Source organism: Taeniopygia guttata, chromosome 1 (genome assembly GCF_048771995.1).
Source record: "Taeniopygia guttata chromosome 1, bTaeGut7.mat, whole genome shotgun sequence".
In the NCBI taxonomy this organism is placed as follows: Eukaryota; Metazoa; Chordata; class Aves; order Passeriformes; family Estrildidae; genus Taeniopygia; species Taeniopygia guttata.
In genome coordinates, this window is record NC_133024.1 from 27,167,333 (window position 1) to 27,195,168 (window position 27,836).

The following is a 27,836-nucleotide window of genomic DNA, read 5'->3' on the forward strand; positions in this document are numbered from 1 at the left end:
AAAAAAAAAGGCAGGTTAAAAAGAAAAGGAGATCTGAGAAGCCCCAACTTATGTACATTTTTCATTGGCACAAGCCACCCTTGCTTAGCACGGGCCAGGCTGCTATCAGGACCCTGCTAGGAGCTCAGAGGCTCATGGCACACATGAGGCAATGGAAAAGCAGCAGGCAGGGACTAGAAATGGTTGAACTTTATTTTTCCAAAGTGAAGATCCTTGGTGGGCTGCAGATTACTTTGGAAATCAGACCCTACACCCCAGGATCCTGCAGCTGTCCCTCTCCCCTCTAATTTTTCTCTGTCAGATTCAGAGCTATAATTAACCACAAGGTCTTAGGGATACTATGTGAAAGTCTGTGTGTGTGTTTGTGTGTGTGTGTGCACGCCTGGGCTTACTCACCCCAGTGGGCATAATCCTCTACTGAAGATTGACAGGTTCACATGGAGAGGAACTTTTTAACTAATTCACTTCTAAATGCTCCTATTGCTCTCTCTTCTCTTTGCTTCCCTCTTCCTTCCAGGCTGCAAAGGGCATCGTGATACTGAAACCACATCTCCACACAGAACCACCAGCAGTGATCCCAGTACACATCCATGAACTCCTCTGCGTTAGCCAAGGTGCTTTTGGATGTGCTTCTATCTCTGACTGAACCAGGTCTCTCAGAATAGGTCCCTCAGCATTCTCCTGGAATCAAACAGTGTCAGATTAGAGCATGTTGGAGATGAGGGGTTCTGACTCCGCAGTGGTTTGCCAAGACCTTGAATCAGGGAACGGAAAAATCTCTAAAGGCCAAAGCACATTTCTCTCGCTCATGTGAGGATCTGTGTTTGAGGCAGGGCAGTAATCTTCCATGTTCCTTATCTCAGCAATTCCATTAAAGCCACTTGGTATTCGAGCACTGAGAGAGAAAGGGAGAGCATGATTTGGCACAAAAAAAGAAAATGCATGGGACCTTTTAAATTAAAATGTCCACAAAAATAATACAAAGATGCTCAGCATTTTGTTTCAGGAAGGAAGAGGCAGCTTAAACTGTGCTCCAGTTTTGTTGAGGTGGATGTATGAACTAGTAGAACAGGAAATTCTAGTTCATGAAAGGACTGTCTTAGGGGTTCTACAGGAAAATAAAAACTTTGGAATAGTCTATAAGGAAGAGATCACTTGTTGTCCCAGTGCATGATAACACAGAGCCACGGATTCCTACAGTTCTAACTGCAGGTTCCTACAAATTGCAAACTGCTAAGAATTGCAGCCCTATTTCAGTTGTGGAAAAATGAGGCACAGTGAGTACATCTGTGATACAGCTTGAATTTTCACTGATTTTCATAGTACGGCACTGAGCTGCTGCTGCAGCATGGATTATTTTCAGCTGGTTAATACTGGATCAGGAGTGACTGCTCACATGGATTGGTTGATTCAAATCCCACCTTTGCCTACACCAGTGTAACATGGAATAGGTCCGCCCTGGAACCTGCTGTTGGTTCTTTTCTCTGTCTTTGCTGCTGCCATGACAGGTATAAAATAGGCAGTAGAATGAAATAATTCAGTTCCAGAGACTCTGCTTTGTCAGGCTACAGATAAAGCTCCCTGACACTGGAAAGCCTGAGAATTAGAATAGCTGGGTGTGTCTGGCAAGGCAAAAAAACAAAGGATTATTTTTTTTTTGTGAAGGTTTAAATTTAAATGAAGCATATGCATGCCTAATCCATTCTAATCTATCTACGTTCTTATATCCCATTAATCACAGACTTGTATTAGCACCTCACACTGTCATCCCTGCCACTGCAGAAAGCTGCTGAGACCACCATCTCATCACAGGCATTCTGATGACTTGTCACTGGATTTTGTGGGAGCAACAAAACAGCTAAGAAGCCAAAATCACTTCCCATTGCAATGCTTTAGAGGAATGATACAGGCGAGAATTAATGTAAGCTAATGGGCCCGAGCATGAGTGACAGACACTACAAAAACCATGCTGTAAAACACTTATTTCTCTGAAGCTTTCTCAAAATTGCCACCACCTAAAGACAGTGTTGTTTTTCCCAAAAGAAGGCGACTTTCAATTGATTGCTCCATTTTTTATTATAAATCTTAAGAACAAATTCTTTAAAACAGTTTTACCAAAAAACAAATAAATAAAAACAAGTACTGAAATAATTTAAGACACATAGGGAAAGGCTATATAGTATTTCATAGTTAACTGTTTCCCCACAGATTGACTGGGAACACAACAGGTTTGAACTTCTTAAAAGACCAGCTTTAATTAGCTCTAGCTATGATATAGGTTGTCTCAACTGTTTAAATAAATGATACAGGACATTTTAATAGGGTTAAAATTTTATAAAGTCAGCATTCAAGCTGGGGCCCACCTAGTAGAGGTAGACTGCCCCAGTCTAAATTAACTCCTGCAGTTTCAGTCTAAATTTTTCACATCAGCTACTTGGGAAATTTAAGCTGTTATTATGAACTATTGCCCAGAGGTGAATATACTTCAGTGATACACGAAGATCTTGTCTTTTTTTTAGCTATGTTTATTTTCCACAAGCTCTAAGATAAGCTTCTTCAGGTTTTACAGTTGTGTATCTTAGTAGCACATACATTTTCCATACCCCTTCCTTCTCTGTCAAAGGCTCCAACCCACACACAGACACACAATTCTCCCAGGTCCAGAAGTGGGAACATGAGATGGTTGGATCAGCCACTGCAGGTAAGTGACAAGGAGTTTATGGTCTGAGGTATGCTTGGACAAAGAATCCATTGAACAATTTCAGGCAAGAACAAAATAAGTTGAGATCCCAGTCTGCCTGCAGACAATTTAGAAATAGAAATAATTTTTGAATTAATTAGTTTGACTAGTTTCAATCAGAGAAAGATCATGAAGGCATGGATCTGTACAGAGCAGAAAGGCACATTAGCTTAAAGCATGACTGAGCAGCTGACTAAATTTGTAATCTTGACATAGACATCCGCAAAAAATCAAATTAGGAATAAACAAACACTGTAAACACTTACTAGTTATATAAAATGGAAAGCTACTTTTCGTTAAATGTAACATCATGTTTTGAGTTGAATTGTTTAAACAGTGTTCTTAGTATAGCTGGTGATCGGTTTAGAACATATACTGTCAGAGTTTTCTTGGCATTTAAATCCAGCAGTTACAGCTCATTTAGCTACACTGCCTGTCTTGAGCTGTATTCAGCAAGTTTTTGAGTGGGCAGGTCACAGGTGTATCTCGTACACATGGTATTGAAGTTCCACACAGAACGTCACTTTGGATGTGACTTTGACAATTGCTCCCGTGAAAGAGAGATGAAGAGGCCCTTTAGGAGCAGTGAGGGGTTAAAAAACTGTTCCCTTGAATTTATTTCTGATATTGGTGGAGGGCTGAACTCGCCAGCCTGCTGATTGATGGGTTCACATGGGGCGACCTTCGCATTAGCAACGCGACTCTGGTTGCCTGGTAAACATAGGCAGATGGATCCAGCTCTGGTGATTTGCAGCAGTGACGGATGGCAAAGGTATTCCTGATCCCCATCACACCCTGCAGATCCCATGAAAATGACTTGGCATGGGGCGGAAAGTATTAGATTCGGGTGACAAATAACTACCTGACATCAGCTGAGGCTTCTTCAGAAAGGTTATGCTGCAAATAACCGGCTTTTACGTAACTTTGTTTTCATGAGGCAATAGAAAGACGTGTGGTTTATTTATTTATTTGAGAAAATGTAATGCAGCTACTGTCTGATTAAAAACTACTCCTTGGGAATATATATCCAAGTACTACAGCACTGTATAGGGTTCAGAGTGGTTTTTCAGGGGTTTTGTTTGTTTGTAAGTTTAAAGCAAGCATGTTTTAACTTGTTGCTAAAGTTGATGTTATATGTGTTTTTTCAGTGGCAAGAATTAGCATTCAGACAAGACATTTACTCAGAGCTACTGTGATTTCATGAGTCTTTGCTTTTCTAACCCTTCAGTTCAAAAGTTCTTTATTTTTATTCCTTCTTTTCTTTTCATGAGTCAGTTGCTTCAGCAGCAAAACCAGCATTTTTATTAGGTGTGTGGTCAATAAATACTCATCTGAGCTTCAGACCTTTGTTTTCATGAAGTAGCTTGTATGTGTATAAAAATGACTGGGGCAGGCGTGTGTTGAGAAGGCTCCAAATGCTTTATGCCTATCTTTAGCTGATAGGTGTCCCTTCCGCAGGATAACATCCTCAAAATGTGTAGTGTGTGAGTGCATGTGTTCCTGCAGTGAGTTAAAATAACTGTTTGCACCTTCTGTGCTGCATGTTACCATTCCTGCCAGGATAATCCGGTGTGGTTGTATGTGATAGGACATCAATAACAAGCCTAGAACTTGGCAAATGTCATCTCCCCAAGATGGAGTGTCTTGTTTCTCTGCTTGTGTTGTGCTGTAAAGCTTCTCTCACTATTTAAACCTTCTCCAAAATTTCCAGGTGGCTCAGAGTTGTCCCCTTGTCTCAATGGTGAAGTAATTCTCTTTTTTCCTTCTGGATGGGGTTATCTCTCTCCCTAGGCTTTTAAACAGATTTACCCATTTATCCAGAACTTTGCACAAAGAATAAGGTTGCCTATACTTCTGTAACCAATTTTACAGGCTTTCCTTCTTATATTTTAATTTATTAATATTTCACCTTTTTTCTGTTCAGTTTTCCTAAATCATTAGTCTCTAGTGTTGATGTCTTTTTTCTCATCCCATTCCTTCCTTCCTTCCTTCCTTCCTTCCTTCCTTCCTTCCTGCCTGCCTGCCTGCCTGCCTTCGCCCCTTCCTTCCCCCCTCCCACAGGCTAAAGAAAAGAGTTTTGTTTTGAAAGGGACGATGTGAATGTGTGAATGTGGGCTCATTCTCATCTTCTACAGAACCTGCACCTTGCTGCCTGGAGTGTAAGGCAGACAGTGCTGTGGAGATGCAGTAGGAGACTGCAGTTCTCACAGTATGCCTTTTTCAATGGTATTACAGAATTTCTAAAAAATTAGATCTGAGACCGTGAAATTGGCTTCGTTTTCTTTCAGCAAAGCAAGCTGTTTTCTCAGCACCCTACATCTCTGGTGTGTTTTCCCTTTTTTGCCTGTGGCACTCCTCTCACGAGAAAACTTTACTGCTGTTGATTTTCAGCCCTTTCCCTCATGTCCACACACTTGTCTCCACCAGGCAGGGATCTAGCTGAGTAATTCCAGAGGCAGAGAATATTCAGGAAATAAATTATTCAGGAAATAAATGCTGGGTAGAGCTCGCTGCGGACAGCAGGCGTGTTGGACTGCAGCACACCAGCACCTCCCACCCTGGCGTCCCATGGAGGCACAAGATGGGGAAAGAGGTTCAGCATGAAGCTCCACATGGATCCCGGCAGGTAGGGAAGATGTGGCTGTGCCACTTGTCCCCACACAGAGGAGCACTTGGAGCAATGGTGTGCACTGCCAAGTGTTACGCAGAGGATCCAAGACACATGTCCTTTCCAGGAGCTCCCAAAACAGCCAGGCTGGATGGTGCCCTTTCTCCAGTTCAGTGCAGGGTGTAGTTTGTTAATCATAGGCAGACGAAGTGTGAGGCAATTTTTTCCTAGTTTTGTCTATATAATTGACAATATTTCCTTTAAAATGGCAAGCTGAAGATTGGGACATATTTATTAAGTCCTGTGAAACTGAACAATGAGCTCTTTAGTACAAACCCCGGGTATTGTGTGCTCCCAAAAATAAAGCCTGATGTTTGGAAAGGGCATATCAAACATAGATGGTGCTGTTTGAAGCTGGCTTTTTGAGAACAAATGATGGCAGTTACCCAGGGCTGTGTGTCAGGGGCACTCTGGTTTCACAAAGCTGTTTGTAGTCTGAAGCACTCAGCTGAGTTTAGTGTCCTCCAGTCAGAATAGTCAAAAAAGCAGTGTGATGCCAGAGGGTAGTCACAACCAAAACGATTCCAGCTGTCAACACAGTGGAGAGACTTTTAATTTTGTGGGCCCTAAGCAAAAGGCCAGAGCGAGTGGCTGACTCAGTGGTGCAGGAAGCTCCCCTGTCTGGGGCGGAGGAGCCCTGAAACTCCGTGCTCAGCACCTCAGCAGCAAACCCGCGCGTCAGCAAGGTCCGTGCCAGCGCTGCACGGCCGAGATGGAGCAGGGCAGGAGCAGAGCACAGCCATCTCTCAGGGCTGAGTCTGGGCTGTCTTGTGCACCCTGGTGCTGCTCTCCTGATTACAGGCTTCATCCAGCACAGTGTCACATCACCACCATCCCCAAAGACTTAAACTCAGCTGTAGTTTGCCGTCTCATGCAACGCTTTTTCCCATAGGATCAGATCAAGTCAGTGTGCAGCATATGTGGATTGCTTATCTCCTCTTTCCAGGGTGTAAACCACGGGTGTGTGCACATGAGAGGGTGGCATGAGCTGTCTAGGGAGGCAGCCCAGGCACTCCTGTCATTTACAGGTCTGTTCCACTGCAAAGGGGCTGCATCACTTCCAGATGAGAGATGGCACAGAACCAAGAGAGTTATATAAATTAATGGTCTGTACGGTGTTGCACTTATGGAGTTGATCCTTATGAGTTCCTTCCAAGATATTCTATGATTCTCTGCAGGACTTAAAATATGGCAGATACCACATGTTTAGCAATCAGCAATGTAAGAACTACAACAGCAAAAAAATAGGGATGTTGAGAAGGCACTATTAGTTAGATCAGGGTGGACCACAATGGTCTGGTGCCACAGGCCAGAATGAACCAACAATTACATGTTACCATCAAAATTCCCCAGTGAAGCACTGAAGTGAAGCTCAGATGTATTAATGCCTAGAGACTCTCCACAAAACTGTTGGAAGACATGAAGTTTTAGTCAATTTTAAGTCTTCTGCAGCTTTTTCATTCTGCTCAAATGAAAGTGAAATAGTTGGAGTCATTGAGCATGAAAAAAATCCCTGCCTGTCAAATTCAATATGGATATATTTTTCTTGCTTTTCCTCCTAGGAAACCTTCTAGGCAAATTCACAGCAGAAATGTGTTACAAATATTATATGATGTTACATATATCACTTCATACTGTATGAAATGAAAGAATTTTGATAAATTCAAGTAATTCACAAAAATCACTTTTGCTCTTTGCAACGGAAATGAATTATTTATCTTCATATTTACACCTAAATAGTTTCTAGGCTACAAGCTGACAGTAACCTCAAGCTGCAGTCCTGCTGGGTCAAGTACTGTTTAGTCACTTGGGATATTTTAAATACTAGCTGTAGGTTTATTCTGCCTTGCTTTGGCACAGCATTTGACTGTGCTTTAGTAAGAACAATTCAAACCATGTTTCTGAGCAAAGCCTGCCTTTTTTTCTTTTCCCTCATTTTATCTGTTGTTGTTCTATGGAACTTTAATAACTTTTAACTTTAAAGTTTTTAGCTAGTGAGTAAATTAAGGAACTGGGACAATCAGCCAGAAGCTGTGAGTGGAAGTTGGGCCTTCATGTACTGAAAGTGGTCTTGTGTGATGTTTGACATTGTGCTCCTTAGTGCACTCCTGCAAGACTTCCTTGCACTTAGAATTTCTGATTTCTTCAGGTTTCAAGGAGCAAGTGAGAACCACAAAACATTGAAAACTGTCTCTTTGTATGAAGGAAGAGGTTTTCTTGTTTTGGCAGAAGGCTTTGGATGGTATAAATTTTGAATGTGAGCAAGTATGATGTATTCTCTCCCTTTAGTCACAGTGGGTGGGATGCAGCTGACCAGATGTGGACATCTTCCTCTGAGTTGTATGTCTGGATGTGCAGCCTCCCTTTACACAGTGCTAGTTACCTCATGGTTATGTAAATGTCTAAAACAATGAAATGGATCAGGTCCTAAAAGTATTTATTTCCCTTTGTGACTTTCAAGATTACCCAGAGCAACCCACTGAGTCATAAAATTCTTCCTTGCAGACACCTGAAATTAGACATGTTGAATAATACTCTATCAATTTGATCCAACTGCCTTTGAGGATAGCCTCAGGCAACATCACTGGGTGTTTTATAGGTCTTCAAAGGGATTTGATGTGGAAGGCAGGGCAGAGGCTGTCAGTCAGATAAGTGCAGGTAAAGGAATATTGCTGAGTTTGGCTGATGCCAAAATGATGAAACATTGCTGCAGCAGGTTAGCAGTGCTGTGCACATCTGTGACAGCTGACACAATGAAATTATCTCCCCCAAGCAGGCAGATGGAGGCTGAGACCTAAGTCATGACCATGCTGGGAATAACATGGGTGCTGCTGGATATGGAGCAAAAACACAAACTGTTTTTATCACCCTGTCAGATTTATCTAGTGAGCTTCCTTAAAACCACAGTCTCCTTTCAACAACTCAACTTTCCAGCTGGGAGTTACAAATGCCTGAGCTCTCGTGTCTCTCAGGGATCCTCTTGTGCTGTATTTGGCCTTTTCTTCACTCTCTTCCCCCAAAGCCATAGCAATGACAGCAGTGGCTATGCATATGACATGTTTTAATTCCATTTGCAACCACTTCATGGCACAGTTAGCACTAATCATGGCCTGTGCTTGCCACAACAGAGTGGGTGCCTACAAGTCTAAGTGGCAGCTGGACACTCATCTGTTATGCATGAGCTTGGGCTGTGTCTCCAAACACAATTAATAGTTGTCGATCGCAGAAGTCTACAGCAGTTTGCTTCTGTTTTCCATAAGTTAATCTCCCCACTGTCCTTCTGTAGGGTCCAATTCAGCAGATGGATTTACCTCTTCCAGCCTGTCATCTTCTCACCACTACGTTGCAGGAAACCCCTAAATGCAGTGTGCCTGGCAATGGTCTTCTGAGGGACCAGCTATGAAAACAGAAATGCCACCTTAGCCACTGATATCAAATGACCTGCTGCATCCCTCTATTCTTCACAAAACACCCTTCTGTTTGGCAGGCTCATTAGCAGGAGGAGAAATTGAGTGTTTGAGGTATGGCATTCTTGTATCTCTTTAAAAGCTTTTATGGCTGTGATGACGAACGCCACTATTCCCTCCTGTTCATCCCACCACTGAGCCCAAACTGGAAGTGAAAATGAATGGAGGAAGTAGCAGCTGCGGCAGCAGTTCAATTTCATGAATAGAGATAGCCATGAAACTTGGGAGAGGTTGAGAGTCTCTAGGAGGCAGCATCTGTACAGTACTACAAGGAGAGGAAGAGGAGAGGTGCACATATTTTCTTATGCCTGTTTCAATATGCTTTGATCTCTGACGTCTTCCTTCTCCCTTCAGTGTATAGGGCATGAAAGCACATGGAATAAAATTCCCACTGTTGCAAATCTCCAGGAGGAATGACTTTACAGGCTGTAAAATATTACTTTGACAAAAATTTCTAATAAAACTGAATATTTTTAACAGCTAAAGTAAAATTTGGTTCTAGAATCTTACCCGTCTTAGAAATAGGCTTGAATAAATTATTCCCACCACACAAGAAAACTGTCTTGCTCATTGGAATTGTTGGGTTCTTCAGTACCCTTCCTTGGACAGTAAGTGCCTGACAATGAATGGCAGCTCTTGAAACACAACATTGTCTGCTGACCTAGGGGGGACTTAAAATACAGAAAGAGGACAGAGGTACATGGCTTAGAGCAGTGCTTGCTGTGACAGTACAGGACACTGATATTTATATTTCACTTACATTCAAAAGTTCTTGTGGGCTCCCTTTCCCTGGGCAGAGCTGGGTTTTCCTTAATTTATCTTTCAAGCTGTAGTGGAAACATGGGAGCTGTTATGATGCAAAGTGCTTGGAGCTACTGAAGCTCCAGGAACAGAACCCCCAGGGAGATGTGTCACACAGGACAGCTTTACATTGGATGTACTGCAGTGGTTTTGCTGTAGAATTAGGATCCCAGCCCAGATCTGTGTGGATCTATACAGGGTAGATATGAGATGGAGCCTCCTGAAGATAGCAACAAATCTCTCACTTGTCTTTTCCATACAGCAGGGACACTGGCAGGCTGCACCTGGGACATTTGCTCAACTCTTCCTATGGATGACAATCACCTGCACTCACCAATGCCAGCGGCTCCAAAGTCTTACCCTGGGTAGGAAAAGGACAGATTCTCAAATGCTTGGATGTCACAGGCTGTTTTTCCATGGTGTTATAACACTGCATCCCCTTGTGCAGGGAGGCAGAGCTAAAGCATCACTGAGGGGAGACTGGACACATCCTTGGCATCTGTCAGGGCTGCAAACAATGCTAGAGAAGCGATCACAAGCCTTGACTTGATGCATCTAAAGCTCTCTGAATCCTTCACACCTCCTCAAAGCCTTTTCTCTTTCTCAACTGACATTTTTATAAAGTTCCCTGCTATTTAATCTCAGATAACCACATTGCAGTTTAAATCAGTCATCACCAATCTGTTGTGGCTCTCCAGATCAATTACTTCCCTCCCAGCTTAGACCATTCTTGAAAATTATTGCCACCTCCTATAAATATGGCTGTGAGGTTGCAAAGTGTCAGTTCTCCTTAGAAAGATGATTTATTTAAACAAGTACAGAAAGAAGATTTGGGCTATTTTTAGGTGTCTTTCTTTGATGCTATACAAAGATTTTCTCACCATGTTTCTCTGTTCAGCTGTGCTGTCTCTGACTTTTCACCCAGTGGAAGAGGCATCCACAACAGTGGTCCCATGTGGCTCTCAGCAAGTGTCTTACAGTATTCAGTGTTGTTATTTCTGATTTATTCTTGTGTTCTGCATTAGAAAAAAGGGGCATCCCACAAGACTTAAGTTGCCTGAGATAGGTGACACTGACTGCAAAGAGTTTAAAGTATGTTTCCCATGCACTTCAGCTGAAGCATCATTGAAAAGACCAGATGAGACTGTCCCAAAGTGAAAGCCACAAAATGTTGTCTGGAATAGGGAAGACTATTTGAATAGAATAGCTTCTTATCAGGAAACCATTATTATTTTGCAGGGCTAGAGCTACTTTAAATGAAAAATTCTTTATCTGATAGAAGAAGGGTCTTTTGCACACTATAATGAGGCTGGACTGACCTAGAATAGCCAAGAGTTTGGCAGATAAGGTATTAATGTTTACAGGAGAAGAGTTGAGCTCATGTGTCTGAGTTAGAATTTTGATTTAGTTTAGAGCCACTCACATGCTGGGGTGAATGATTCTAGGATGTTGTTATCAGCAATTTCATCTACAATCTCTGTCTTTTTGTGGGCAGTTTTAACAGGTTTTAGGCATAACTCAGTGCAAAACGCACAAAATTTGTTAAAAGCAAAAAATATTAACAAAGTGGAAATGCCATCTGTGTCCCAAATGTTGCTATTATTGCCATTTTCCAGGACAGAGGTGAAGTACAAAAAGGTTCAATGACTTTCTATGTATTACTCAAGGGCTCAGCGGCAAACTGATCTGGGACACCTCATTGTTGGGGTTCTTTTCCAGATGTCAGAACTATTTACTTCTTCATTTTAGTTTAGATCCCAGAAATGACAAGCCTGAGTTTCATCCTTCCTAGAAGTCAGCAAGCATTTTGTCTGAACAAAGCTAAGCCACAAGAAACTGTGGGTTGCCTTATTCCCTGACAAGCCTCTCACCTTCCCATGGAGTCAAGGCATCATACTTTTTCACAAGAGGTTATGGACAAGAAGTTCCTGCAGGCTCCTTTCAAAACTCTAAAAATAAGACTTCTCATAATATATAGCAGGACTAATTAAGTTTTTGCTATTCCTCCCACAGAGGGTTATCAACATAGTTTACAAAGTGTCATCTTTTAGCAACTGCTCAAGAGTTGGCTGTTTCCCATCTCATCCCGTCTGACACATTTACATGTTCTTTTTATAAAAATACACAGATAAAAAAACCCTCCCTGTTGTGTCTTAAATATTTTCAACTAAAGAAAAAAAATCTCTTGCCAAGTTGTTCAGTAGCTGGAAATGACTTGTTATGTTCATAGACCAGAAATTCTTTTTTTTTTTTTATATATGACTAACCATGCTATGATTAATGGCTCAGATAAATAGGCTCAAAATAGGTCTGGCACAAATCTAGGGAAGGAGAAGGGTAAATGGGATATGGACTGGATGGGTCTGTTGCAGGACATCGGTGGCGTGAATGGCATAGCGGGCACAGAGGCAGGAAAAAATGTTTCATGCTATTTATAGCTCAAAATTACAGCTACAGATGGTGAGGCTGTCATGTAGCAAGGGCTCAGAACACGGAGAAAAGGCAACCTGCATTGCACAGACTTGTCTCTCCCTGAAGGCTGCTGCGTCTCTGAGAGGTACACATTGCCCCAAAAGTAGGGCAATTCTTAAAAGCTTGACTGAAGCTTCATCTGTATCTCCTGGAGTGGTTTTGCCCAGTGCTTTACTATGCAACATATTCTGCTATCCCTCTTCCACAGGCAATATTTTCCAGCTCCTTTTGTTGGCTGTTATTCTGTTTACATTCAGCTCGCACTGTACAGTGATAGTTTTGAGTGGAAATGCCGGACACACAGTCTTAGCTAACGGGGACAAGCGTGTTCTTCAGTGGGCTCTGAGAATTACAAAATCACAGCTGGTGAAGTTTGTAGGGGAGAGAGAGCTGGAGGTGTGGTGAAGAATGGGGACGAGGGGACACTCATTCAGACTGCTGATTCGGGCCTGATCACCTGAACAAAGCCCTTTCAGCTAAACTCAGCTTGAATAAATACAAATGCCAGGACATGCATTGAGTGGGACAGAATGGGAAGCTCTGTCCTCTCTCTGCCAGGAGAGGCAGGCACACGTCCTGGAAAGCAGAGAATCAGGAAGGGTCACGAGGCTGGATAACTCAAGGCAGATGGCTGAGGCAGGGAAGCAAGTCAGACACCACAGCTCAATGAGGAACATGAGGAATGGAAAATGAGCGGTCCAGTTTTTGATCAAGAAGCAGGTCACAGTCACAAGCTGTGCCAATACAGTCATATGGCCTCCCAGACAGGTGGATCAGAGAGCAGAAGGGAGCCTTGGACATGGCTCTCCCCATGTGAGTCTGCACATCCCTGAAGCACCTTTGCTGCTGCAGTCCCCATGGCTCAGCTGCATCCCAGAAATATCCCCTCCTCCAGGATTCCTGCTTGCTGCTGGCAGCAGGATGCAGCTGGCAGAGCTGACATGGCTGTGGGCTCTGCGGAGTCACGGGCCAGGTTAGCACAGTGTTTCTTACAGAAACCCTTTTGCAGCTGTGAGTGACAAACTGTGTCACTGTGAGAATACTTGCTAGCAATTTCTGAAGTTGCTTTGCCATTACTTTGTGTCTGAAATGGTCTAGTATGACTCATGTTTCTGAAATAAAAATAACAAGAGTGTAATTTCATACTTTTTGCCATGGTGAAACCTCATTAAAAATGATGAAGTGTTTGGATTTGATGCTGTTTGCACCTTTCCACCTCTGATGGCACAGGTTCCTGGGGATAAGACTCTTCTTTGGGGACTAAACAGAACTTTGGTTTCTGGGAAACAAAAATCCTTTTGACAAAATGTGTGTAATATTTTTTCTGATGGCCCAAAATAAGTGAAATCTTTCCCTGTGAGCAGTGGTAATACAGAAGGTGTACATAGGCCTCTGTCAGCAATACTTAAACATTAGATTTCTGCCACAATGCAATAGCGGAGCTGTGTCTCAGGGAAGCAGATGCTCTCTTTCAAAATGGGAAGCCAGAAAACTGTGTGGATGTAATGAGATGTTTCCCAGTTGCTAGAGCATTACAGGATTGTCATGAGGCAATAGAAGGCCTGCCAGTTCTGTGAATTCATCAAGGATGAGATGAATATTTCACCTTTTCCTCTCCCCCAATAAACTAAAATAAAGAGCTTCTAGTGAGCTTAGCTTGCAAGTTACAGATTTATCCATATAGGCATTAGAAATAGATGTTTTATGACTTCCTCTGTCCAACTTGTAATGCATATTATACAACTAACTGTAATTTAAATATCACTAACTGTATATTAAGCATATTAAACTATATTTAACCATTCTGCCTTATATATCTTTGCTTGTGCTAATATATTTGTCTATATATTTTTATAAATATGGATATGGAGTATGTATTATAGGGGGTCAGATATTTCCCATGAATATCTTTTTCTGAATGGAAACTTAGTCTTCAAGAGCTCTGAATTTCCCTATGGCACTTTTGCTGGAGATTTTTACTCCCCATTGGGAAAAATAAAATGCTTTGTTTTGAATTAGCTCAACCTAAATTGAAATACTTTGGTTTGTCAAATGGAATTAAAACATTTCATGAAGGGGCAGTTCAGCTTTAATTTATGTCCACAATAGTTACTATGTGCCTTGTGGACATTTTAATTTATAGCCATCATACTCCCATAATGCATCATAATTGTCTCTCTCATTAAATTTTTGCAATGTACTCTGAGAGTCAGATGGCCACAAAACATCACAGGACTCTGGCTGGGAACTTCATCGACTGAGCAACATGATGTATCACCCTCATGAGGCACCACAGCAGTTCCAAGGGACCCACAGTTATATCAAACCAGGCTGAAGCTAAACTTTTGCTGAGAAAGGACACATTTGCTTTTAGTAAAAACATTACTGTTTCAACATTTCTTCCAGATGTGCATCCAAAATAAATGTTGATACCAGAACTTTCTGTAGAACAAAACATATAAATTTTGACAACTTCTCTGTCTAACAAATAAGTTCTAGCTTCAAGGCTTTAAGCACTTTTCCCTCTTTGTTACACAGGAGCCTGCACTGTAGTTTCTGATGCAGCAAAGCATCAGTGTCCTGCCATCTAGGTAAAATTAAATGACTTGGGTAGGGAGTATGAGGGGAATCTATTGAGTTTTAAAAAAAACTTGAAACTTCTCCCCATGGCCATGAGAAACAATAGATCAGAGGAACCACAGCACAGAAACTGATAAATAGTAAGGATGTTTCTAACACTAAAAAACAATTATAAACCACAACAGTTAAGATTTTAATTTCAAAATATTGGGAATTTCAGAGTCACAATTGCCTTTGTGAGTCTATGCCTGATAGTGGCATTCTGGTAAGGTCTTTAATTACATCAGCACACAACACAGGACATAAAGCTTGGAAAATATTTACATTACAGCTCTGGACTGAATATATTCAGGCATAGAAATGTAACATATCTTGGAGTGATGCTGAAAGAAGGCAGAGATTGTCATGGGACGAGTGCTCAGGTGATGATGGATCATACAGTTGGTTATGAGCTAAGTGTCAGGAGTCGGTGGCATAAGGCCTGCACACAGGAAAAAGGATTTTGACTATGGTCAACTTTGCATGAAATTACAGGAATCCAATACGGAATTACATAGGTTGGCCTTCAGAGAGGACACCATCACCAAGACCTTTTCTTTTATTAGAAATGATAAGGTAGATTTAAGGTAAGATTTTCAGGATGGTTTCTACCAAGGCTGGCACCCCACAAGAGAAAAGGCAAGAGTGATCACCATTGCCAGTATCACTTAGGATATGAGAGGTATGGACAGTGTTTGCAGAGGCTGTATTGAATCACAATGAAAAAACAGAACAGTGATTTTGTCAGGGTTTAGGATTAAAGGACTTTCCACTTATGTGGCTTTCGTTTTTCATTAGGCTGTCAAGGGACAGGATGGTTGTGTCACTGAAATATGGAGATACAGGCTTCAGGCAGCACCAGGTGTAGGATTATGCACAACACCTGACTGCCCTTTCCAGTGCAAAGTGTTGACATCCCAGTGTGAGAATACTTTGGTCCAGTGTCTGGTTCTCTCTGTCCTTGAAGGAACTATCCTAGTTGGATAAGTTAGCTACATGTAATTGAGAATTGTGTCAGATCTAATGCCCCTTTAAGGTCTCACTGAGGACTGCTGTGAGGCAGCAGGCCTATGTTTAGAAGACCTTGTTAGGAGACTTATTTTGCCAGCAGAAGTGATGAGGTTTGCTGTATCAAAATTAGTGCGAGCTCTGGGTGCTGCATTGTGCTGGCCCAGAGACAAAGTCCTATAGACTTGCTGCTTGTGACCTCCACATAAAACACCAGCTGTCTTCCCCTTCTCTTTGACTCTTCAAGGTCATGAGAACACAAAATTCAAGTCAGTTGAGGCCTGTTTGGTGCCTGGTGAACACCACCTTGCTGGTTAAAATAAGTGGTTTGAATTAAAGGCAATTATAATTAATTTTAGATTGATTGGTGTGCAGAATTGGTATTCTAGGCTTATGAAGAGTGTCTTAGTACTGGAAAAGTGAAAGGAAAAGGTGAAGGAAAATGAGAAAATTGAGTTGGATATGATGATAATACAATAGTTTTATACTGATGTCATATATAGTTAATGTAGATGCGCACACACGTGCTGTAGCACATACAGAAGATACATATACACATCCTGGATTTTATGCAAAATAAGAAAAATTTCAGATAGCCAAGTTGTTCTGATGGATCTAAGATGTCCAGTGCAGATTGACTTACTCAGTATTTGTATTTGCTAATGCCAAAAGCCCACATGCTGCCACCTGACTGTAAACAAAACATAAATTAAAATAAAGCACATAAATGAAAATAAAATTACCTTTGGATAGCAAAAAATGACTCATAGGTCACACCATGATGTGCTGCTGAAGTTGTGCCTCTTGGAATGTGGAATTTTCTTGGAGAATGTTTGGGCTGGTAGCTGTGATCTGTGCACAAATCTGACCATCACGAGAAGAATCTTGGTCAAAGTGGTCATAACAATCATACCAAGCACCATAATGTAAAGACATCCAAAAACTAAAAGCAATATTTTCCTCTGAAAGGAAGCCAAAAGCCTGTGCAGTTCCTAGAGAACAAAACTTGGAAAGCAGCCCAAAAAAAGGATCTATTGCATTGGTGTAGTGTACTGGTATATTGGGTACAGTCCGATGGTAGCTTAGTCAAACAGTAACCATGAAAGTTTAAGTATCTTAAAATTAAATTATCTGACTACTTTGCAGTCAAGGTTTTTTTCAAGCGAATCAGGGAGCTTTCTGAATAGTGGATTTAATTTCTCAAGTTTTGAGGAATTGGAAGGATTCCAATGAAACATTAAGAAGCTAGTCTGCTGACATTTTAAAGAGATAAATGGCATAACAGGGGAAGTTATAGGTCAGTTAGGATGATATTGAGGCTGGGAAAAAATAGCAGTGGGACACAATCAAAAAGCAGTTAAAGTACAAGAATTCAATGAGTGTTAGTTAGTGGAGTTGCACAGAAAAGGGATTCTACTAAAATAAATTCACTTTGTTCATTGAAAAAATTGTGTTGCTGGCTGACAAATCTAATTCTGTTAAGGTAGGTTTCAATTCCTTCCAAATGTGACTTTGAAATATTTCGGATTCTGATAAAAAGCTAGTAACCTGCCAAAGCACTATTCCACATATTAAAGAAATCAAAAATGAATGAAGTGACTAAAAATTGTATTTACCAGTGGGGAATTGTCAGTAAAGGGGTGTGTGTTTCTAATGTGGTCCCATAGAGGTTTGGGTTTGGTCTATCACTGTTGAGTACTTTCGCTGATAGTCTCAAAGTAAGCATAAAAAGCCTTTCTAATTAAGGTAGTTAATTGCACAAGATTTATGGCATAGTAAATAAGGATGAAAGCTTCTGATGGATGCAAAGAAAATTGGGTAACTTTTAGGCTGAAAACAATTGATTATACATGTGTATATTGAACTAATATATACACAGCAACCAAAGAAATGTGTATGTGATAACACAGTTTGGGGTAGTGCCAGTGTGAATCCCAAGAAGAATATCCATGGTGGGGGCTGGGAAGTGCTCTCAGAGCAGCTGTAGTGGGACTATTTCAGGGAGTGTTTTGGAATTACACCTCTGGGGAAACTGCTAAGCTGGGAAAGTTCCTGTGTTGTACAAGGTCAAACAGAAATCTCATGTCCCCGAAATCAGCTGTTCAATTTGCCTGCTGAGAGCCTCCTGGCAGGCAGGCAAAGGCTCTGCTCAGGTGAGTTGGAAAGGAAGCTGTGAGAAAGCCTTCTTTGAGAGAGCACAGGCAGTGTGATAATACTGCCAGACGATTTCTACCTTCTTCAGGAGAACAGTGGCCTTTATATGTAGATCATGTTTTTAGCAGGGAAACCTGGAAATTCAGGAGGAAGGAAAGGTCAGCATGAACTGAGCAGGGATAATGGTCAGCTTGAAAGACTGGGAAGACTTAATTTGTGCTTCATGGAAAATATCTTTGGTAGACCTGTAATATATATATATATATATATATATGTATGATGTTCTCTGGAAAGCTGTGGAGTAGGGAGGTGAAAATTCATTGTGTCAGCTATAAGCCACCTTGCTCATCCTGGTGATAGCCGCTAAAAGGCCAAAAAAGAAACAGGCAGGCAGATTATGGGGAAAGACATCTGAGCAACTGTTTTCCTGTGTGTGAAGCTGCCTCTTCATGTGGAGTAAAGTTGTTGAAGACCCTTGGACGTGGCATTAGATTTGTGTCCCAATAGGCACCAGATTCATGCAACAGAAGGTTTCTGTGTTGGCAAAGGCAGGTGATTCCATTGCTGATGGGAGCCTGTGTTGTTACAAACTCTTAAGAAGAAAAATATTATCTTTGGCTGATAGCCTAACATGAAAGGCTGCATTTTGAAAGTGACCTTGACCTGCCCTTGAAACTTGCACCTGCTGTTCTGCAAGCACAGAGTTGCTGGGCAGAGATTTACTCTCTTCCATTTCTATAATTTGATTTTGCAGGCAGAGATACAACCAGGCCCTTAATGCAGTAAAAAGTTCACAAACACACGGATTATGCTGCTTGTCTGCACACGAGCTTACTGTGTTTGAATTTTATGGCACTTTGGCTTTTGATTTCAAAGTAATTTATACCCCAAACTTGCACATGACTCACATGAGCATGTGAAAATTCACAGGCTACTTTTTAAATGTCTTCCAGTGTTTGCATTTCATTCTGCCAAATGAACCATATGAGAATTTGCTGGTAAATCCAAATCGGGTGGGATGCTTTGATTTGTGTTCTGCTAGACTGCTATGTGACCACATGGGTAGAACTATCCAGGTAAAAAACAACTCTGGTTAATTTATGGCAAAGGGTTTGTGTCAGATGACAAAAATGGTTGTAAGAAAGACAGACTTCCAGATGAGTGAAGAAACCAAATCTGTTCAGTTTAGAAGGGAGAGATGGAGTAGGTGAAATGATAATAGGAGCAAAGGGCATCCCTGAATTTGAATATCAGCTTCAGACTTGAAGATTTGTCATGTAGTTCTTAATGAATCTGTAGTGGTCACAAAAACATCTGAGACTGTGTGAATGAAAAGTTAAATGAAATTCAAAATCGAGCATGCTAAAGGGCAATACTCCCAAGCACACTGTGTGATTCTTGGGGATGGCTTCATGCAGGGCCAGGAGCTGGACTAGAGGATCCTTTTGGGTCCCTTCCAAATGAGCATATTCTGTGATTCTGTGAAGTTATGGTGGAAAATGATATTTTTAACTCTTTTAGTAATGTTTTATGAACTCCTTTTCTACTGGTAGAAACTAGGAAGGAGCTTTTCCCATCATTGCATTTCACAGGCTTGTCTACAGAAAGGACACCAGGGCACATGTCATTCCCATTTGGTCAGGTGTGAAAATTGTCATGTGCCTCCAGAAGGAACTAGAAAAGTAAGAATTTTAACATTCAATAGCCAAGCATCATTTTATTGGTCCTTGAGATACTTTTGCCGGAAATACCCATTTGCAAACAAGCAGAATTCTTGCTGCTTCTGCTTTAGTAGTATTGTCATATGGTAGTTTTATCCAAAACTTTCAAAAACCAAATGTGATCAAAGTGACAAATTTTTTGTCTTTCCATATTAAACCCTACAACCTTCTTCCCTTTCAGAGAATTTTTGTGGCAAAGCTGCAGATGTTAATACAGTTGCCTAAATTCTTCAGGCCTTCCCTTAAGACAGATTTCTTGTTTTTCCAAAACAGACACAGTGCACACAACACCTCATCAAATAGTCAGCTATGCCTTCAATTTTATAGCAAATAACAAAGCTTTTATTGGAAAGCAATCTCGTCATATAAACAGTAGCTAAAAACATATGTAACTGTCCAAACACTTTGGAATTGTCTATTCAAGTAGACTTCTATTTGCTGAAAGAGCAATACATAGAAATTCTGAGACCTTTAAACTTCTGGTGTGATTTAAATCCATTGCATGATACATACCAGTGCAATGTCTGCCTAATACTGTGGCCTTGTCAAGTCTGTTGCCCATTCACATTCTCTGGAAGCCTGGGATGATAGCAAAACATATGTAGGCATCTTTTCTGAGTAGCCTGCTAGATTAAAATGTTGCCAGTTCTGATACACACGTGTGCTATATAGAAGTTCAGAAAAGATCTTTGAGCAAACTATCAGAGATGTCACATCAAGCCCTCAATGATGGGTGTCTCTAAAGCAGAAAATCTGATAAGTTATGGCACTTCTACTGTAGACTCACAGACCCTGCAGAGTGATATGTTTGAAAAGGGAGGAAACAGCCTCACCAGGACTGCCAACAAAGTGGTGTACCAAAAAATACAAAAACAGCCCAACCATTCATGGGGTGACAAATCAGACTGTTGTACTATAGGCTGTGGCCATCAAACTTATTGTCACAGAGTTGAGTATCTTCATATTTGGAAAGTTAAAATAAATTATACTAAACTCATCCTTATTATTATAAACAAATTCATAATGTAAATGCAAACATGTAGCAGTTATACACACAATGTATTTTATGTAGCACAATGTATAACTAGATTTACACTACCTTGATATAAAATAGGGTTTAGAAAATTTCTTGTATATAATTCTATTGGATATCAAAAAGAGGAAGAAAATATGGTAACGAGTCTTTTACTGTGAGATGGAGTAAGTCAGCTGCCTGAAAATGCCCAGAACTTAAAGCAACAGGCCATGGAACAGAGAGGAAAACTAATGCAAAACCAGGAAGAAAATGGCTCACTGCAAGGTAGATAGGAAACAATTTATTGTAGGTAACAGCCAAATGTGGGAACAATTTTGAAAGAGTTTCAGAAGAAGAGCGAAAGACATTTATGACAAACATTTATCTAAAGGGCCTGTTGCTTGTCTCAAATCTGTTTAGGTATCATAGATTGGAGGTGACATTCTCTGGATGTTAAAAATTGGAGTAGAAAACCAATGGGAAGAACTAGTACCTTCTGATGACCATGAAAATAGTCTTGTAGGATATGTCCACACAAACCAAAAGACAGGCACGTGCATTTTTTTCTGAGAAGTTCTGTACTCTCTGACTGCATTTTGTCACGCTACTCACCATGAGGGACAGAGGAGCTCCTCATGTTCAGTTTGACTCCTGCAAACTTTTGCTCCCGATTGTGTAAGTGTGCTGCCACTCAGGTTTGTGTGCGTACCAATCTCTCTAGATGTCTTTGTGGACCTGGACAGCTTTTGCTGTTGTTGTTGCTCCTAGAATGGCATCTTGGTGTCACTTGTAGGGTTTGGCCACTTGTACCTCTAGAGTTAGTTGAACACATGACTTCTGCAAGAGAGGGGAAGAGAGGTGATTAACTTAGAGCAGGAAAGAGATTTCTCCCAAGAAGGGAGAGGGGGTTACACAGCACAGCTACAGCGAACCCTGAGCAATCTGATTTGTTCTCACAGATGTCTCTGCTTAAGCAGAGGCTTGGGCTCAAACTTTCAAGTTGTCAGGATTCTAGGTCATGGTCACATAATTATCAAGCGACACCAATTTACAACCTTCCAGGTTCCAGCTCCTGGGCACACTCTGATTATGACCTGATTGCATGTCTAGATGACAGATGGTATTCACCAACCTTATCCAAGCCTGATTTCTTTCGAATAAGGGAGATGTGATGTGCCTCAGGAGTTCCCCTGCTCTGCATAATGCGAGGGTTTTAGGGCACAGGAGCCTATTGCAGGGAGAAGCACTCAGAAGTACTCAGCACCTCAAAAGCTGTTCAGAAACTCCTCCCAAACACTGTTAACTTCCACACTGACTCAAGCAAGGGTCAGTAATATTTGTTGAAGCTGAATTTGTCACTCTCACCGCATCTGCTGGCAGTTCTGCCTGCAAAGGCCCCAAGAAGAAGCCTCTACTGGTTCACCAGCAGGCAATTGTGCTGGTGCTGAGTGCTGGTGAAGGTTAGGAAGCAAAGTGGGAACAGACTGTCTTTGGCTCCAAAGGAGCCTCTCAAGCATCTGAATCTTGTATCTAGGCCATTTTCTACTGCCCCTGAGCCCCCCACCCTGACTACCTCCCATCCTCTGGCTGCTGAGCTCTACTGCTCGTGTGCAAAGCTGCAACCCATTTAAATCAATTCTGACACCTAACACCTCTCTGTTTTCTCAGCCTGCCTGCCCCAAATATTTCCCTCCAGCCTTGACAGAACGGGTATTCACAGGGCAGCTCCAGAATAACAAGTTTCCATTTTTTGAGATGGTTGTATGGGGAGCTTTGTGGTGTGGCACTTGGCCAACGGGTGATCATTTAGCCAGAGTAGCTCACTACTGGGTAGTTAATTTGACATGCTGAACAGAGTTGTTGGGCTCTCTCTGAAGCCCAGTCAGACACTTCTGGGTTCCCAATATTAAATTATGCCTGATGTGCAATGCCAAAATATCGGCACTTGCGTGCAAACCTTGACTTCAGGGATGTTCATCATCCCAGCAGTGGCTCATTTGCTCCAACACAATCAATTTTCTCCAGCAGTCACTGGGACCATTACCTGCTTTACAGAGAGATGTGAGTTGCATTAGGCTGTCCACAACCTCTGCATCACTAAGTCGGGAAAAATAAAAAGGTGAAGACATAGTGGCGACAAATAATGCTAATAAACCCATAAATATAAGGCTGGGAAGAGCAGGTCCTTTCTCAGTGGTAACAGCCCAGGATTCTGGATTGACTCCTTTCCCAGGAAATATATCAAGTGTAGAAATGAGAGCATGGTTGCAGAGATGGATTCCCACTTTACACATGCTCTTTCTCCATCACATTTAGGGCTTGGACTGAATAATCGTTATCACCACATGGTAGCTATCAGGGACTAGCTGACACATTATAAAAACCTAATGTAGCCAGTGCACATTGGAGTCTTTGCCAGCACCTGAATTGTTTGCCAGAACACTTTTTAGATAGACTGCTCTTGTGGTATTTGTATCACTGGCAAGAACCAGAAACAGAGGAAATCTGGAAAACATTTCTCAGGCATTAAAAAAAAAAAAAATCTGTGAAGTGCTGTGGAGTCTAAGATGGTACTGAAACTCTGGTTCCTTATTCAAATGTAGAGCTTGGGAGTCTTTTAGAGGATCAGAACAATGTTTCTCACTTTCTGATTGTTAGGAACTACAATCGCTTGGTCTTAGTCATTTATTTTCCCTGCAATTTTTGGACTACTCCTCTCCCAGAGCCTGTGCTTTGGCATTGCTGTCCTTCTAACTGAGGAAACAGGAGAATTGTGCTTACTGAACTCAGCTGCTTGAAAACCAGGGGAAAAATACTATAAATAAATTATTTTAATAAATTAAATATAACTATTAATAAAAAATATACTCTTCTGTGTCATGTGGCACTGGCCTATCCTGTCTCAGTGCTGTCCCCAAACTGCATGCCACATCCTGAGGTCTCCAGGGAGCATTTGCTATCTGATTAGTCCGTTGCATATTAGGATGACAACTGGAACATAAACCAAAATAGCCATAAAGGAAACAGAACCATCCCTCTGGAATAGATTTCCACTGCCATTCATATCCATCTCACACAGAGCTAGTTGTGCAAAGTGCTGTAACAAGACTGCTAGAGCCCTGCAATGTCAAACAGAGAAAAATCTGTCTCTCGATAAACACAGTTGGGATCTATAACACCCATTCACCAGAAAAGTCTGATATTTCAAAATATTTTTCATGCTATTGAATGGGTGACAAAATACAGTTTGCCATTGCACCAGAAGTCGAGACATCCTGACTGACTTTTGACCGATATTTCCTACTGAGATGAATGTTTTTCCGCAGATCAAAACTGTATTTTTTTATTAAAAAAAAATAAAAATAAAAACTGAACTGGAATGTTTCCACAGCAAGGGCCAATTCATCTTTTTTTGCAAGGTCTCAGGAGTTGTGGCAGACCTCTTGGGACCCTCTGTGTCACCTCTGCATCCTTTGTGGGCAAGGATCTGAGTTGAATTTCCTCTTGCCGTTGCTCTGCTATGATTCTCCCGGGCACTTCCATTTTGGTGAAAAAATACTTGATTGATTTGAATTGCTTCTCTTACTTTTGGGAATATTTATATTTTCTCCCCTGCCTGGGCAAAGAGAAACTTGCCAAACATCTCCAGTAAATTTTGTGGTAATGCTAATGTAAAATCCCTTCAATCAGTTGTGTAGAAATGAAAGGATCTACCCTGTAAAACCCTGTGGTCAGGTAACTTTCTGTGAGAAATTTGAGCCTGGCATTCCTTTGAGTTGTGCTTGATAGAGTTAAATACATAATTTTTGTTTCTTTAGCTTTTATTCACTTCATTAAAAATTTACAATAGAAAATGACATCTTCCATAATAATCCAATGGACTACTGGAGAGTTAGTAAGGCTCTGCCTTCTAAAACATGCAAAGAACTGGGAATGGAAGGAATGTCTAATTGGATTGCTAAAAATGCCATGTGGCAGAATATAAGGAGGAAAGAGGAGGAAAATGTGCAGGACTCAAGAGCAGGAGGGTTCCAAGCAAGAATGGTGGTGCATACACACAGAAAATACATATATTTTGCTAGAAGAGTGTCAAATTCCAAGCTGAGAATTCCTGTCTCTTGATCCCATGGAGCACACGCATTTTGGCCACAAGGTGCCCAGTGCTTTAGAATGTTTTGCTGTCATCTACACAAAAAGTGATCCCTGAAGTTTCCATCCTCTGTCCCAGGACTATGCAGACACATTTATAGCACAGCTAATGAGAATTACTAGAGCAGACCCTCATTCCTTTATGTTGGGATGCACCCGTGGCTCCTTGTGCCCATTTTAGGACTTTATAATAATTCTGTGATCACAACTGCATTAGCCTGAGGCCAATGTTTCTCAAACTTGCAGGGAGGCTGCTTCACAGCCAGTCCTTTCTTCTTGTTTCAGATATTTGAATGATCTCCTTCAATGGCTTCCTCTGAAGAAGATAATCCCACCCCTTTGGATCTTCCAGTTCAATGGAACTGGGTTTTCCAGCAGGAAAAATTCAATGCCTCTGGCTGGCAACAGAGCTGTACTTGTAAGGTAAGCAAAGAGGGAGAATGTTTGGAGGAAGCAACCTCCCTTTGGGAGGGAGCTGAGAGAATCATCAGAATGGACCTGCCTTGTTCTCCCTTTTCTAAAACATCTTCCTTTAAGATGTAAATTTAACGCTGGTGGATGTAGGAGTTGGGCTCTTGGCTTGCAGGAAAGCCATTTGTGCTACTATGTCTTATCAGACCTGGGGGAAAAGAAGAAAAAAAAAAAGAATTCAGTGTTCAAAAAACCCAGGAGGAAAACAGAAACTACCTGTGTTCTTAATGACTGACTGCAATTGCCACCTGGGTCCCCTGCTGGGTGTTAAGTGACCATGGAAATGCACACCATGGTCACACTGAGTGGGAGCTGAGAAGCTGAGGAGTGCTGTGCTGACATGGCCCTTCCCCTGTGTGGTTGGAGGCATTTGACACCTAATCGCTTTTGATCCAAGCAGATCACCTTTCTGGGAAGTTGCTTTATCACTGGCAAATACAAGGCAATATGTAACCAAGGTGTCTGGCAGGCTGTGGACTGTGGAGGTGACTGGAAGAGCTGGTGATCAGATGGAGGTGGAAGAGCAGCCTGTTCTCAGATGAAGTGCTCTTAATGCAAGATTTTTGGTGCTCGCTCTTCAGTGTCTCCTGTCACTTCATGACTTACCACTTCCTTTTTCCTCAGGATTAATTTAATTTGAACATCAGGGTTTGCACCTTAACCTCCAGTCTGCAGGGAGTGGGGAGAGGACCTACATCTCAGTAAAATGCTAGCAGTGGCTGATACCATAAATCAGAGGGATTTTAGAATCTGATGACAAACCGAATTCTTGTCAGAAAAGAGCAGAGCTGACCCCTCCCAAACTGTCATTGAAGCTGGGTCATAAAAATCACAGCTGTCACCAAAGCATGCCAGGCCTCTGGGGGACATGCCATCCTGGGGACTCATCTGCTGCTTCCATGGCCAAATTCCAAGCCCTCGGGCACATTCCACTTGACATTTTGTCACATCTCTTGCTGGTGCATCTGTTCGGGGGTATTAACTCTTCCTAAATCACTTTATCCCTTTTTTTTTTTTTTCAGGAAAAAATAAGACTATGGGAGAGGAAGAGGTCTGTGGCACAAAACAGAGCCCAAATGTTTAAAATTTGGCAGCATCTGGAGTAACTAATCCTGTAGGCAACGTTACTACAGCAACAACATCAGAAATATAACCTGTATTCAAATAAACTTGAAAAAACAAATTTAGCTCACATTTGTTCATGCAAAGCTACAAGAAATCTTCCCAGTTGTGTCCCTTTGAGCTTAGCCACAGACAGATCTGTCTCCAAAGGAGATGGGTGAGCACCAAGTCAGATCATGGTGACTGTGGTTGACCCGAGGTGACTGCACACTCTGCAGTGGCAAAGTGCAAGAGCAGAGACATTGAGGCACCTTTCTCAAACCATTTGACGGGGGCCAAGCTCTGAGATGCCTCTGTGTGTGTGAATCGAAGCTTCTCTATCCCACCTGGTCATAATAAGCAAACACAGTCAGTGAAATTCCCAGCCACCTTGGCCAGTAGGGATGGCAGCAGAGAGACTGTGTCTCCAGGCATCGGAGGGGCTGTAATGTGCTCAAGAGTCATTGCTTCAGAATCACAAAATTTGAATGTGTGTGGGATAAAGGTCAGCTGGTTTCACTAAGGATGGGGAATGACAGCCATCTGGCCTAGGAGAACGTGGAGAGTATTTGCTGGACTTCTCATGTTACTAGTGACAAAACTTCTAAGAGTTTCTAAAAATAATATGTGCTAATTTCTTTACATACAGTGTCCTGCATGCGGGATGAGATAGTTCAGTACCAACTCTGGACATTTATTAAGAGTTAATAAATTTATTATATTTAAATAAATATATAAATATATGTATATCTCAAGGTCCACAGACTAGGTACATTTTACCAAAGAGCTTAAAAAATACTTGCTGAAAAGGGCTCTGAGCTACACCTCTTGCTATTTCATGGGTCCTGGAAGAGTGAGACAGTTCCAGATAACTGGGGGGAAAAACTCATTGTTGCTCCTGTGTTCAAGGGGACAAATGGGATTGCTCAAGGAAACACAGGCACATTAACCTGGCATCAGTCCCAGGGAAAATTATACAAAGACATGTAGGAGACATGGCTGGTAAGGAATTAAAGGATAGTGATGCAATTAAATACCACTGGTATCATAAAATGGAGAGAAAATCCTGTTGGAAAAAATTACCAACTCTTATTAGAGAATGATTATGAAGTGACTGATAAAAGTGTGTTTGCTGGCCAAAGCACTTGATTTTGTCTGATGTAAGCTTCAGCTTGTACAAATGTCTACAATTGTTGGTAAAGAATCTTTCTCTGAAATTGTTTGCGTTTCTCTCTCTCTGTCTTTGTCTCTCTCTTTTTTTTAATGGGAGCTTGTTTTGTACAGGATTTTTCCCATTTGGGGAATCAAAACCAGATGTTTCAGTTTTGGTGTATATTGAAATATTTCAGTTTACTAAATGGAGGCAAAGCCTGAGCATACCTGTGTCTGAAATCCCGTTCTTTGAGAGGACACCATGAGGACTCTCAGTGCTTGCTTGAACAATTTAGAG

General features: G+C 41.5%; 1 long non-coding RNA gene across 2 annotated transcripts; it reads left to right on the forward strand.

The window, feature by feature from the left end:
* Window positions 1-2,615: 2,615 nt before the first annotated feature.
* LOC115494003 (uncharacterized) lies at window positions 2,616-27,603 on the forward strand. Of its 2 annotated transcripts, none has more exons than XR_012051464.1 (3): window positions 2,616-2,701; window positions 25,100-25,237; window positions 26,308-27,603. It is a non-coding gene; the product is annotated as an uncharacterized lncRNA (long non-coding RNA). The 2 variants fall into 2 exon arrangements; XR_012051465.1 differs by lacking the exon at window positions 2,616-2,701 and adding an exon at window positions 3,398-3,512.
* The last annotated feature ends 233 nt before the right edge of the window (window positions 27,604-27,836 follow it).